This window comes from Sorex araneus, chromosome 1, assembly GCF_027595985.1.
Source record: "Sorex araneus isolate mSorAra2 chromosome 1, mSorAra2.pri, whole genome shotgun sequence".
Lineage (NCBI taxonomy): Eukaryota > Metazoa > Chordata > Mammalia > Eulipotyphla > Soricidae > Sorex > Sorex araneus.
The window spans coordinates 333,296,088-333,311,171 of NC_073302.1; the positions used below are offsets into that span (position 1 = coordinate 333,296,088).

The 15,084-nt window shown below is 44.0% G+C and overlaps 1 protein-coding gene across 6 annotated transcripts in view; it reads right to left on the reverse strand.

Moving 5' to 3' along the window:
* The window catches only part of CSGALNACT1 (chondroitin sulfate N-acetylgalactosaminyltransferase 1), a 415,840-nt gene that overhangs the window by 344,956 nt on the left and 55,800 nt on the right, over nt 1-15,084 (reverse strand). The window lies entirely within an intron of this gene.

A 15,084-nucleotide genomic window follows, 5' to 3' on the forward strand; every position in this document is an offset into this window, starting at 1 on the left:
CCCTGAGCACAGAACAAGGAGTAAGCACTCAGCACCACTGAATATGATCCAGAAAGAAAAGCGAGAAGGAGGGAGGGTTGGAGGGAGGGAGGAAGTAGAGAAAGTATAAATAATTCTTTTTGAAAATATTCGTCATCATCATCATCATCATCCCATTGATCATCTATTTTCTGGAGCAGTCTCAGTAACGTCTCCATTCATCCTAGCCCTGAGATTTTAGCAGCCTTTCTTTACTTGTCCTTCCCAATGGTGCCACATTGGAGGCTCTTTCAGGGTCAGGGGAATGAGACCCATCATTGTTACTGGTTTTGGCATAAGAATACGTCATGGGGAGCTTGCCAGGCTCTCCCATGCGGGCAGGAAACTCTTGGTAGCTTGCCAGGTTCTCTGAGAGGGAGAACTAGGCTATAAGATGTTGCATGGCCGCTTTGCAGCCACACACTTCCAGGAGCTTGGTTTTATAGTCAGATGTTGGCCGTTGATGGGAGTTGATGGGATTACACAGCGCCGCCGGGGGCAGTTTCTGGGTGTGACTGCCTAGCTACTGAAAAACTAGGAGATCTGGGCAGAAGAGGCCCTGTCCCGATCCGAGCAAGCTTGGAGATCTCAGCCCCGGGTCCCACACACCTGAGTTCCTCTGTCGGTTCCTTCATGCGTGAGGCTCCTCAGAATGTGTGGAGAGGGGCCTTGAGCATGGCTGTGGCTGGGTTCCGGAGGTCTTTAGCTGCCAGGGCTCTGCTCAGGGTGGAGAGGGAAACTCAACCCAGCCCCTCTGAGGTTGAAGAGAGCCAGGCGAAGGGGCAAGAGAATCTGCCATCACATCATTAGGGAAGATTAACAAGAAGTGGGAGTAGATCATGCAGATTCCACAGGCATTGGCCAGGACAGCTGATGTGCCTTTCTACCTCAGGTTTATCCCTAGTCAGTTCTCTGTACCAATGTTACTCTCAGAGACTGGTTAACTACTCCTCCAAGGAGGAGTTAACTGGCTCCAGGAGTAGGTGTGCTTCTAGGACTTCTAACTATCTGGTACTACAGTTGATGTTACTAATACCTTGAAGCACTTGTGGCTTGGCAAAATGAGAAAAAGAACTGAGCCTGGCTGGTTATTAGAGGCTGATTAATATGAAGCCTTTTTCCCTGGTCACTAGTCTAACTACTCATGACCAGAAACTCAGCAGAATCAAATTATCAGAAAAGGTCCTGTATAGAGAAACCAATATTCCTTTAATTAACCCCTGCTTTGATGCTCTAAGGAAAAAAGTGCTGCTTCCTCTTTCAGAAATGGGGCTTTGGCACATAAAAAGATGGACGATTTACTTCACTAACAAGAGCCTGAAGTCTAGATCTTTCAACTTAGAGGAAACAAACACTCTGGAATGTGGAAACGTGAGTTTAAACCTCAGTGATACCACTTAATTGCAAGCCCCTAGCATATTGCAAATACTCTGAGCCTCAGTTTCTTTAATGATAGATAGGTAACACACACGCACAATTTAAAGCTATGGGACTCAAAAAAATCAAATTTGGGGGGAATCACTTATCAAATGAATAGTATCAAATTTCACATATGAGATCATGAAGACCATCAACTGTAAACTACCTTCCCCAGAGCATAAATAATAAACCAAAAAATAATAAACTGAAAAATAATAAACTGAAACCACAATGCTCAGTAAAGCAAAGGCAGACCCAGGCTAGAATCTTCACTTTCCCACTCATTAAGAGTAAAACCGGGGGCTGGAGCGATAGCACAGCAGGTAGGGCATTTGCCTTGCACGCAGCTGACCCAGGTTCGATTCCCACCACCCCACATGGTCCCCCAAGCACTGACAGGAGTCATTCCTGAGTGCAGAGCCAGGAGTTAACCCCTGTACATCGCCAGGTGTGACCCAAAAAGGCAAAAAAATTTTTTTCTTTTGAAAATGTTCACAGAAATAAAAATTATAGACAAGTAGATTCAAATGAAATTTTAAATTTTTTAAATTTTAATTTTTTAAACTGAAGTAGCAACACTACATTGAAACATTGTAAAAGTTTCAGGCATCTATCACTGTAAATCAATATCTGTATATACTACACTACTCATACCACCAAAAGTGTATGAGTGTAGCTTCCATCCTTTGCCATGCAAGTGATCCCTTTTACTGAATTTACCCATCCCAAAACCTTCTCTTCTGGTACCCACTAAATTGACTTTATGATCTTAAAAGGTTAATTGTATTTGGTTCATCCATTGTTTGTTTTTACTTACTACATATAAGTGAAATTATATGGTGCCTATCCATTTTTCCTTGATTTAATCATCTGTCTTGATGAGCACTTAGGTTGCTTTAAAATATTTGCTACTGTCAAAAGTACTGCAATGAACAGAATATACCTCTTTGGATTAGAATTTTTGTACCTTTCAGGTAAATACCAGAAGTGAGATAACTGGATCATATGGAATTTCTATTTTTAATTTTCTAAGAATCAATATATTGTTTTCCACAGTGGAAGTACACCAATTTACATTTCAAACTGTGGTGTACAAGAGTTCTTTTCTAATACTTTTATATTTCTGATCTTTTGAGTCATAGTAATTCTCACAAGTCTAAGATATATCATTGTTGTTTTGATTTGCATTTCCCTAACAATCAGAGATGGAAAATATCTTTTCATTTAAAAACATACATTTTTCAGATGGGAGATGCTTTTGTATGATGATGAGGATTTCCAAGTAAACAGGAAGACTTAAGAAGAGAAGAATCAACTTTAGAGAAATGTCCGTGAATCATGAGAGGAGAAGAATGCAGCGCCAGAAGGGCAGGCCTCTGAGAGAGCATGGATAAGGGTATGGGCATTGGACTAGAGCTATGGTACAGTGGGTAGGGCACTTTCCTTGCATGCAGCTGAAACAGGTTTGATTCCTGGTACCCCATACAGCCCTGCCTGGAATGGTCCCTGAGCACAGAGCAAGGAGTAAGCCCTGAGCACCACCAGGTGTGATCCAAAACCAAAACAAAGAGAGTGAAGCATAGATATGGTAGGTTTAAACTTTCAGCATTGAAAGAATATATCCACTGTCTTCAAAGTATTTTCACTTCATCAGTGATACAAAGAAGACAGGTCATAAGCCTCCATCAGGAACAGTGAGAAGATGCTGGAGGTCTTTTTAAAAATGGTGTGGAAAAGGCCAATTTAAGGAATGAGAGAAGAATGGAACTAGAAAATGTGTTGTGCAGGAGTTCAGTGTAGATGTAGATGGAATTCCTCTGTAGCAGTGTTGAAACAGTCTGGAAAGCATGTACCCCACTAAATGCTACCTGACCACATTAGGAGAACATTTCCTAAACTACTCCTCAAGGACAATCCCAAATATCCTGCAGCCACTTTGACAGCAACACCCAGCATTGCCTACAGGGACATAAATCTGCTTTGTGATGGAAAGGGGAGCACAAAGTGAGAGTTATTGAGTAAGACAGAGATCGGGCACACTGACAAAGGTGCAGAGAGAGACAGAGAAGCTCTAGGTGAAACTGCTGCAATCTAACCGAGAACACAAATCAAGTCCAGAGAAGCCACAGGAAGCCGAGCCCAGGTCAGCAAGCCCTGTTGCTGCCTTAGCAGAGCAGATGCTGACTGTGTTTGACATAATGCAATCGGGCACCCAAGAGAAGGAAAGTTGGTTCCCAGCTCTCCAGTTTATTAAGAAATGGAGGTCCAAGGGGCCAGGCACATCAGTATGCACCACACATGGTCCATAGCCTAGCAACTACAGCTGTGGCACCACAGCCCCTTAGCACCACCTAAGTACCCCTGTGCCTGGCACCAGAGTCCAGGCAACGTCACATCCTCAGGCCCTCGTGTTGAACTGTCTGGAGTGGTTGGCTAATTACTATCAAGAATGACCCCAGATCCCTGAGCACAGTTTGAGAGTGTCCCACCCAGGGAATGGAGGGGAGGGACAGGAAGGGAAAGGTCTTGTGCCGTGCACATTCATTGTAATATCACCCTTATGGACTAGGTGAGGAAACAGCACTGACACCAATACTAAGATACTAAAGCAAACAAATCTCATGGAGCTCAGAGACAACCAGTAGTGATCCATATACTGGAACTCTAAAGTCATGGAAATGCAAGTCTCCTACAAAACCTTAATGAATAGCAACCAATTTGCTCCACATGCAGATCAATCGGATTCAAAAGCACAGACAGGGACAGTGAGCATGTGAACCAAATGACTCTTGTAGAACATAGAAAGGAATGCTCACTTGGTCAAGCACCCACAAATCACACAGCTTTGAAGTGAAACAATAAGAAAGTAAAATGAGTCCACAGCACCTGTAAGTCAGGTCTCAGTTTACTCAGCACTTTAGGGCCCCACGACAGCTCAACCCTCACAGAATTGTCCTGTCTGAGGAACAAGCTCCATGCCTGAGATCAGGTTTTGGACAGCAATTACAGACATGGCACAACAGCCCATGAACACTCAGGGGCAAAGTACAGCACTTGCCTTGACACAGCCAAATGGGGTTCAATGCCCGGCATCCTAGATGGTCCCTGACTACTGCAAGGAGTGACTCCTGAGCATAGAGCCAGGAGTAACCCTGAACACTACAGGGGTTGGCCCCAAAACAAACAAAACAACCAGGGAGCAGAGTGCAGTGAGGGGGCCACAGCCATCCTCTCACCATCCAGAAATGACAACAGGAAAGTCGGGACCCAATTCACTCAGGTTTGGCCAGTTCCGTGTAGTCTTTTGCACCATGCACGGCAAGAACGAGTTCACCCTGGACACGTTTCCTCACGTGATCATGGGAACAGATGTGCCATCCACAGGCAGCACAGACCCAGGAAAGCAACATCAGATCAACAACATGTGATGGGCCTTGGCAAGAGTCAAATCTTCCGTGTGACTCACACTTGATCAGGCTTTCTCCAAGCTATGCACCTTAACTTCAGCCTACAGGAACCTGGACCGATCAATCACTAGTGCCCTGGCTCCCTCCCAAGAGCAGGCCTTTCAGTGGAGCAAACAGAAAATCCAGAAGTGGATGCAGGCACATATAAATTTAATATATGGTGCAAGTAGCATTTCACACGACTGGGGGCTAGATGACTCAGTGGATGACGGGTACTATTACAATTAGTTTCGATGTGGGAAATAATAACAGTAATATATTAATCTCTAATCTAAATCTCCCAAAATCACAAAGCACTTCTAACAAGGACAAAATGTGAAACTCTCAGACCATGTGAGACACATCAGCAGTTGGGAATGGACTGCACTCGGTCACTCTCATGGGGTGACTCTCACTGGCCCTGAGGAGGCAGGGGCAAGGTAGCTCCACAAAGGTGCCTTTTTCCTGACTGGCTGTGGAAAGAGGGAGTAAGGGGACCCAAATCTCCAGTATTTCACTGATTCCTTGTGATTCCTTTTCTCATTCTAAGTCAATATTCACTTTTATGTCTAATTTGGTATTTAAAATGTATATTATTGTTCTCAAAGAGAAACCATGGCTGCATAAATGTCAAAATCCACACTCCCTGGGAGACTAACACCCAAGAACTGTAGAAATAAGTACCAGGAGGTTGACTCCATGGCTTCGAGGCTGGCCTCACGTTCCGGGGAAAGGTCAACTCAGAGAAGCGATCACCAACTACATTGTAGTCGAAGGCCATATGGGGGAAGGGAGTTGCGGGCTGAATGAGGGCTAGAGACTGAGCACAGCGGCCACTCAACACCTTTATTGCAAACCACAACAGCTAATTAGAGAGAGAAAACAGAAGGGAATGCCTTGCCACAGTGGCAGGGTGGGGTGGGGGGGAGATGGGATTGGGGAGGGTGGGAGGGACACTGGGTTTACGGGTGGTGGAGAATGGGCACTGGTGAAGGGATGGGTTCCAAACTTTGTATGAGGGAAGTATAAGCACAAAAGTGTATAAATCTGTAACTGTACCCTCACGGTGATTCTCTAATTAAAAAAAAAAAAAAAAAAAATCCACACTCCCTGGCCAAACCATGGACCCTTCCACGGCACGTACTCCCCAGTCCTACACAGGCTCCCACATGGTTAGTGCCATAAAATGACTCCATAGACAACATGCAAGCTGTGTCAGTTATGGTGAACAACACAAGGCTCAAAGGTGAGCTTTGGCTCCCTTTTCCATAAGCTCGGAATTGTGGCCCCACAAAGCTGACATACACAGATGATGAGAAGGACACCTATCACTTAGAAGTAGAAATTTAATGGTAAGAGAGTGGAGATGATAGCATTGCACATGACCAACCCAGGTCAACCCCCCCCAACATGCCACATGGTCCCCCAGGCTCCGCCAGGAATGATTCAGAGTGCAGAGCCAGGAGTGGGGATGAGCACTGCTGCTAGTGACCCAAAAACAGAAAAAAAAAAAAATAATGGGAAGATAGTTTAGAAAACTATGGCTAATCTGGTTATTTCGAGTGGCAAATGAAGTTTTCTTTCTTTTCCTCATTTTTTTAATCTATTTGCTTATTGTAATGTTCTAATTTTTCAAGGGTTCAATTCCTCTGTCCCTCTCAGAGAGCCAGGCAAGCTATCGAGAGTATCTCGCCTGCATGGCAGAGCCTGGCAAGCTACCCGTGACGTATTTGATATGCCAAAAATAATAACAACAAGTCTCACAATGGAGATATTACTGGTGCCCACTGGAGAAATTGATGAACAACAGAATGACAGTGCTATAGCGCTACAGTGCTTCTTTTTATTTGTATTTCCTAATCTATCAGACATAAGCACACACACTTTTAGTGAGGAAAGGGAGATAGAGAAGCTATGGGCCTGGCCCTGATTAGTGTGCTAGTTCTTCAGCTGGTGCTGAAAGGCTGCCCTGCGCCTCTGCCTGGAGACGGGAGCCCTTGAGAGCCCATTCCTCGGGTGGGACAGCCGCTGGGAGAGCAGGACAGAGACACTCAGCCACCACCCCGAGCTCCAGAGGATACAGGAGGACAAACCAGGCTCCCAGGGAACACAGAGCCAGGACAGCTGGTAACTCTGACTGCCAAATGTTCCTCTTCTGTAACTCTTTGGTGTATAATTTCAGTGAAGGCCAATTCATTACAGTGCTGACATATCAACATGGACCAGAAGAGGAGGTTCATGGGTCAAGAGATGGAGGCAAAAGTTCGCACCTCTGGGCAAATCAACTCCCTTCAGCAAAGCCATGTGAGTATGTGAGTGGTCTCATCTGGACAGAGGATCCAATTGCCCCAGTGAAATGCAGGCATTAGTGTCTATGCCAGGCGAAGTGAGTGCTTGCCTCTCACCAAAACGATGCACAGAAAGTGGTCGCTGAAACGGAAACACTACCACACCTATACCTTGGGTCTAAAAGCCACGCCCAGTTCATTTGTGAATACCAGCCACAGTAACACTGACGGTCAGCACCAGCTCTCCTCCGTCCCTGATCAATGTAGCAGAAGAAAAGCCAGCCAGTTCACCTCCCTGCGAAGGGCAGCATGAATCCAGGATGCCCCGGGAAAACAGCGCTAGGTGCTGCCCAGGAGAGGTGGTGCCCAGGAGAGGTTTCTTCACATGAGCTGGCCTCTAACTTGGTCACAATCATCTACCTCTTAAATCTGACACAAATTTCTGACAGGAGCAAAGTCGTACAGAGCAGAAAAGCACAAGCACTAGGAAATGAAAACACAAAAATGAGCAGAAAACACAAAAATGACCATATAAGACTTTTACTTTACCAGGATGAAGCGTCAAATCACCAAGGAACTTTTCTTCTGTTTGATATATTAAATAAACAATTCCTCAGCAAAACATTTAATTACCAGCTATTCTGTGTGATACTGTAAACATACGCAATTCCTCTCCTGAGCAGAAACACTTAGGAAACGAACATGTAACTCATACCTTATTCCCATTAGAATTTTTAGTGTAGAAAAGTATGTTTGCTATGAAGGAGATGCCTTATTAGAAAAATATATCTTGTGCAAGTGTGCATCACAGCAATAGCAAAATGTTTAGTACTGGAGATAGATTATATCATATTGTTGATAAATAAAATTAGCTACAGCTAAAATTCTTGCCATAAATCATCTAATTAATATAGATGATAAATTAGACTATATTACTCTCTCCATGTTGTATGTCTCAGACCATTACCACACTAATATGAATAATTCCTGAAAAGTCTTAGACCATTTCTCATGTGTCAGAGAAAATGTGGTTCCTAAAGACACACTATTCCAGAGGAGAAATGTCACTGTCCCATTATTTACTCTACTTTGTGGTTTTACTCCTTACTGAGGAAAAAAGAAAGACTCCATTAAGCGAATGCTATTACAACTGAGGCTGCAACTGTAGATCATGAAACAATTTTCCTGTGGTTGACACTGTTAGGCCAATTTCTGGCTGAAAACAAACAGGGGCTGGAGCGATAGTACAGCAGGTAGGCCTTGCACTCGGCCAACCCGGGTCAATTCCCCATATCCCATATGGTCCCCTGAGCACCACCAAGAGTAATTCCTGAGTGCAGAGCCAGGAGTAACCCTGTGCATTGCCGGGTGTAACCCAAAAAGCCAAAAAAACAAAAAAGATTTAATTAATAAAAAAATGAAAAAAAACAATAACAACAACAAAAAATGGGAAAGTAATAGAAGAAATATGATATGACCCTCAGAGAGAAAAATATGCTTCTGGAGCTGGAGCAATAGTATAGAAGGTAGGACACTTTCCTTGCACCAACCCGGGTTGTATCTCTTTGCAGGCCAGGAGTGATCCCTAGTGTTGAGCTGGAATAAGCCTGCAGAACTATAGAGTTGACCCCAAATAGACACCTCCAGTGTCCACATCCTAAGTCATTTCTTTACATTTTCACAGTTCTATGCAATATCCAAGTTGTAGAGCTTAGGAAGTTCTTTTCTCAGAGTCATCAATCTTATAACATACCCCCTGAAGTAATCGTGCATTCCCCATTTCATAGCTAACCCACTGATTTTTTTTTTTCTTTTTGGGTCACACCCGGTGATGCACAGGGGTTACTCCTGGCTCTGCACTCAGGAATTACTCCTGGCGGTGCTCAGGGGACCATATGGGATGCTGGGAATCGAACCTGGGTCAGCCGCGTGCTATTGCTCCAGCCCCTAACCCACTGATTTTTGTATGGAGATAATTCCTTTGTTCTATAGTCCAGTCTATCAAGTGACCAATCTATCAATGGAACTCCACATTTCAGAAAATCTAGGAGAAATGAATCACACAGGCTAATGGAAGAACAGCCCCTTACACTTGGTATCTGCTCCTTCCATTCCTCTAACGAAGACTCACCTCCTAGAAAAATGGGGAGAGGAGGCAGGGGGAGAAAGAACTGTTCTCTTTATATGCCTATACCCATTCTCTCTTCTTGGTTCCATGAAGCATCACCAACACCTGCAGCTCTCCCAGTCCTACAGTTTGACCTTCACTATTACAACCCCAACAAACTGCCCTGGTCTAGGAACCCCATGGACACCACAGAGCACATATGTGATGTGTCAAGATGGATCCCAACCAGGCAGCAGAGATGCCTCCCCTGATTAACGGAATCATAGTCCTTCACTTAGAACTACACACAGTCCAACGATCATCAAACCTGCTACCAAACTCTCTGGTGCTTCTCTCATCCACAGGTAGAGTCTGTGGTCTCCTGTCCTTCTGTCTGAGCCATACATAGCACCAGAAACTGCCCTAAGACTTCTGAGGTCAGCCTGAAGATTCCATCACAGCTGGGGATGATGGCTCCGAGAACACAGCGACAGTGGTGGGAAAGAGCCCAGGCAGCCCGGGGAGGGTCTGAGGTGCAGAGGAAGAAGCAACCCCCTGGTCCTCGGCTCAGGTGAGCATTCAACCTCCAGCTGTGCCACTAAACGGTCCTGGCAGGAGAGGGTCTCCAGCCCCTGCCCCACTGATGCACAGGCAACAGAAATCTTCCAGGCCAGGCTCTCCTCAAATTGCTTATTTTTGAATTCAATAAGTGACTACTGTTTGCCAGCCCTTTAAGAGCTCCAGCGGTCACCATTTTCTAGAATCCAGCAAGAAGCACCAGGTACAAGTCTCAGTGACGGTAAATCCCAAGTCTCAAGGGACAGGGGAGGAGTGGGCCCTTCTCCCCTCCTTCCCCTGCCCCATGGGACACGGAGATGATGCCACATCTACTTAAGCTCCTACGTGGCCATGATACAGAGACACACAAATGAATCTCGGACCCGAGCAACTTGCGGCAGCAATTTCTTCAGACCCTAATTATTATTTTTTTTAATTTTATTGATTCATCATGATATATAATTACAAGCTTTCATGTTTGTTACAATCACACAATGATCAAACACCCATCCCTCCACCAGTGCACATTCCCCACCACCAATCTCCCCAGTATACCCCCTCCTTTCCCACCTTCCCCCTGCCTCCATGGCAGACAATATTCCCCATACTCTCTCTCTACTTTTGGACATTATGGCTTGCAATGCAGATACTAAGAGGTTATCATGTTTGGTCCTCTATCTACTTTTGGCACACATCTCCATCCCGACCGATTCCTCCAACCATCATTTTCTTAGAGATCTCTATTCCAGCTGTCGTCTCCCCACTTGATCGTGACAGAGTCTTCCAATTATGAACAGTCTTCCTGACCCTTATATCTACTGTCCTTAGGTGTTGGTCTCATGTTATGTTAGTTTATGCTCCACAAATGAATGCAGTCCTTCTATATCTGTCCCTCTTTTTCTGACTCATTTCACATAGCATGATACTCTCCATGTCTATCCACTTATAAGCAAATTTCATGCTTCATCTCTCCTAACAGCTGCATAGTATTCCATCGTGTAGATGTACCAAAGTTTCTTTAACTAGTCGTCTGTTCTCGGGTACTTGGGTTGTTCCCAGATTTTGGCTATTGTGAACAGTGCTGCAATGAACATATAGATACAGATGTCATTTCTACTGTGCTTTTTTGCACCCTTGGGATATATTCCCAGAAGTGGTATTGCAGGGTCAAATGGAAGCTCAATTTCTAGTTTTTGAAGAACTGTCCATATTGTTTTCCAAAAAGGCTGGACCAGTCAACATTCCCACCAACAGTAAAAGAGCTTCCCTTTTTCCCCACATCCACACCAGCACTGGTTGCTTTTGATCTTTTGAATGTGTGCCAGTCTCTGTGGTGTGACACAATATCTCATTGTTGTTTTGATTTGTATCTCCCTGATGATTAGTGATGGGAAGCATTTTTTCATGTGCCTTTTGGCTATTTGTATTTCTTTTTTGTGGAAGCTTCTGTTCATTTCTCCTCCCCATTTTTTGATGGGGTTGGAGGGTTTTTCCTAATATAATTCTACTAGTCAGACCCTAATTATTAAAATGTTAGAATTCCTCGAGCATACAGTCATAAGCAGCTGTGCAACATTATATTATATCCATAACAAGCAATACAAAACACATTGTCTAGCAATTGCATTTCAGCAGGTATGAGGGGTAGTAGGACTGGTCTCAAAATATCAAAGGTAAATAAAGTAGAGAAAGAATATTTTGCAAGTTGTCTGCCACACAGACAGGGGGAGGTGTGCAATGGGGGAGGTAAGGAGGATACTGGGGATTTTAGTGGTAGAAAATGTGCACTGTTGAAGGGATGGGTGTTTGATGACCTTATGATCAAAGTTCAAACATGAAATTTGTGTTACTGTATCTCATGGTGAATTAATCAAAAAGTAATAATAATAAAAAACATTTTTTAAAAAAAGGAATGACTACTGTTGTTTTGAGCAGCCCATGTGCAGGGAAGGTCTGCAAGGCAGCTATAAGCATCTGATATACTGGGACTATAAAGGACCCTGCTTCTATCTAAAATTTCCAAAAGAAAGATGGTAACATTTTTCTATGAATAAAGCCTCTAAGAGAAAATGAAACTGTACATTTTAGAGGCAACTGGAAAATTACAGGTACCAATCTGCCAGGATCTGAATAAAGCTATGTTTTAGATAAAAACCCACAAGCTGTTATTTTCTAGTTGATTACCTAATATTGATTGGGCAATTAACACATGAATACTTTTAAAATCAATGCTTAAAGCAACAGAAAATATAATTTTACATCTTTTCTTGTCAGGCAGTAACTTTAACTGCATTTATAGTCAAACAAATGTTTAAATTTTTATCATCTTGATTAATTATCTATATTTTTATAAATTCAGCCACTTTTCTAATCTAATCCCAGGACATACACATGCACTGTTCGTGCGAAGAAAGTCTGGTGGAAGCTACTGTAAGTATGACATATAGAACTATTAAGCTATAAAGCAGCTCACATTTTTCCTAAATCAGAGTTTGGCTACAGTTTACCAAAATGAAAAAATAAAAACCATATATAAAACAGCTATTTCCTTTAGAAGGAAGGCAGTTGTAAAAAACTACATGAGCTATTCAAAATGGCCTGATCATAATAGAGCTGTTTAAAAATACATGGCTGGAATTCACATTTGCAGTGTGCAGACAGAGTAATAAAAATACTGTGAATCAATAATTAATATGTGCTTTAAATCCAGAAGAGTTTAAAGGTAGGAGGCAGCATTGTGTGTCCACTCTCTACCCCTTTCTCCTGCTAGCTTCAGTCTTCCTGATGTTTGTTTTGTGCAATGGGTATCTGAGGAAGTCAGAAATCATTTTTGTGCAATGCCTAAGCTCTGAGGTAAGCTGGGTACACCAACCTGTGCAAGGCACTGAGATGTTGCAGTACCCAGAGGAGAGATTTGATTTAAAATATGCCTGGGGCAGGTGATCCCACGGAAGACCTATCTTTGCATGCAAAAGGCTTGGATTCAAAGCCCAGTTGAGTCCTTGAGAATCACTACAAGTAACCTCTGAGTACCACCAGGCATTGCCCAGAGACCAAAAACAAAATACTCTCTTTGAGTATTTTGTAATGCCAGGCAAGAGGTAAGCAAAGAGGCATCCAAGGCAAGGAAAGAGCCCAGCAGAGCCCAGCAGAGGTCATCTGGGCCTTCCCAGAGTGCCAGGAGAGATTCGTCTCATGCTCTGTTGCAGCCCACCCAGTCCCTCTCAACTAGCAGGACCATTTGCACCAGTTTTTTCAAATGTGAACCAACGTACAGCAGGAAAGAAATTCACTAGCAACTATGGTGTGGCCCTGAAAGCCAAACTAGAGATTCCACAGGCCTGAGAGGGCCTGATCCCCCCAGGGCAGCAGCCCAGGAGCCCCAGAGGCAGCCCCACCTGAGAGTCTTCACAGACAAGGAGCACCTGCTTCCCAGTCCTCTGGCTTTAGCAGGCAACATGACCTCTGTGTGTTCACAAAGTGTGGGCACTCACCGCATGCCTTTGGTGGCCATGAGCTTCTTCCCACCCTTCCCCTCCCCCCCCATCCCCCAATCCCCTATCACACCCCTACCTCCAGAGGTATGAAGGAGGAACAGGGTCGCCAAGCTGGTTGGTGATCAGTCACCGTTTATTCCAATCTCGGTTCCCAACCCAGGCTCACATTCCTCTGGTCCTAGTCTCACACACCTATCCAGTCTCACTAGGCATCCCATTCCAGTTACCCCGCCCCTCATTCCCATCTCTCATGCAGGCCTCCCAGCCTCAGTTAAAAACAGAACAAGGTTGGGGGCAGCAACTACTCCTAGATGAGGTAGCACAATCAACATATGAGGTAGCACAATCAACATATGTAAAGCCCTTCCTTCTGGGAGGCTCTTCTAGGACAATATCTCATTGTGCTAGGAGATCCACCCAAGGGTGATCCCATCTAAGGTGTATTACTTTCCCCTTTCCCTAGTATTCATTTAAACAGTCATCTTAAATTCACTTCTTAATAATCTTTCTAGTCATTTTGTATGGACACAGTAAGAGATACACAGTAAGAGATACATTAAGCTTATAGGGTGACTCTCCTGGGGACATCTCATTATAGATCCCAGACTACAGTCCTTAGGCCAAATTAGTCCTTCCTAAGCCCAGAAGGGTCTTTGTCAAGTCACTTCTTTTGGGGTCATGACAGAGTTTGTCCATAACCATGCTCTTAACTTAAAATTTGTTTTATGGCGCTTGGTCTGTCAACGTTTTCAATGCCAGGGTAGCTCACAGCTTACCCTGGTCCATCAAACTCCCTTCGGAGGGACCCTTCTTGTGAGGTATTAGGAAGGCAACTGAGGCTTAAGTTGAGGAAATACGACAGATATTATTCAGAGTCAATTAACTCTCAAGTAAAAAGAGCATAGCATCAACTGATTTCCTGGATCTGTACAAAAAAAGGATATTGCTCTAAAGTAAACTATGCAAAGAACATAAAGGAAAAAGAAAAGAAGTACTTCACTTATAAATACAAAATCCACAATTTTCTGAGGAATCAGACTTTACAAGTCACAGGAGGTCTGATTAGGGGAAATGAACAATTAACAGATAGGGGAAGCAGAGCACAAAGGAGAAGTTAAAGCTGAATGGAAGTGTGATGGGTGTTACTTCAGTAAACCTAAACTCCTTGCTGCGGAGGAGAAAGGACTAACCAAGGTTATCCAACAAACCTCTGGGAACCTTAGTCCCTCAGTGGGCAGAGCACTCATGCAAAGGTTGTCAAGCACATCTCTGGTGAACAGTGAGAACCCCCGGTCACACCTTAGACCTGCTGACAGTGAAACTGAGTGGGCGATGGAACCCTAAAGCCACCTGCCTGTTCCAAAGCTGGTAAGTGACTGTGATTCACGCTGAAGTTTGGGAACCACTATGCAACTCCTCACAAAGCATCTCACACTATGCCTGGTCTGTATGAACAGGTCAATAAAAGGTAGTTATCACTGTAGAAACAGCTGAAGTCTGCTCATCCCATTTCTTCCCTGCAATCACACAGCATTCAACTCAGTATGTTCTCTATCTGAGAGGATGTCATTGGAAATGGTGAGGATGGGAACAGGAGTGATTAAAGGGCAGATTTTCTATGCAGAGTGAGTAGCAAAGGTTCAGAGAGCAAATGATGCCCAAATTCGTGAATAAGAATTTACACGACTTACTCCGAATAGTGCTGCCTCTAAGGCCGTCCAGGACATGAAAGCATGAAAGAAGCCTTTAGA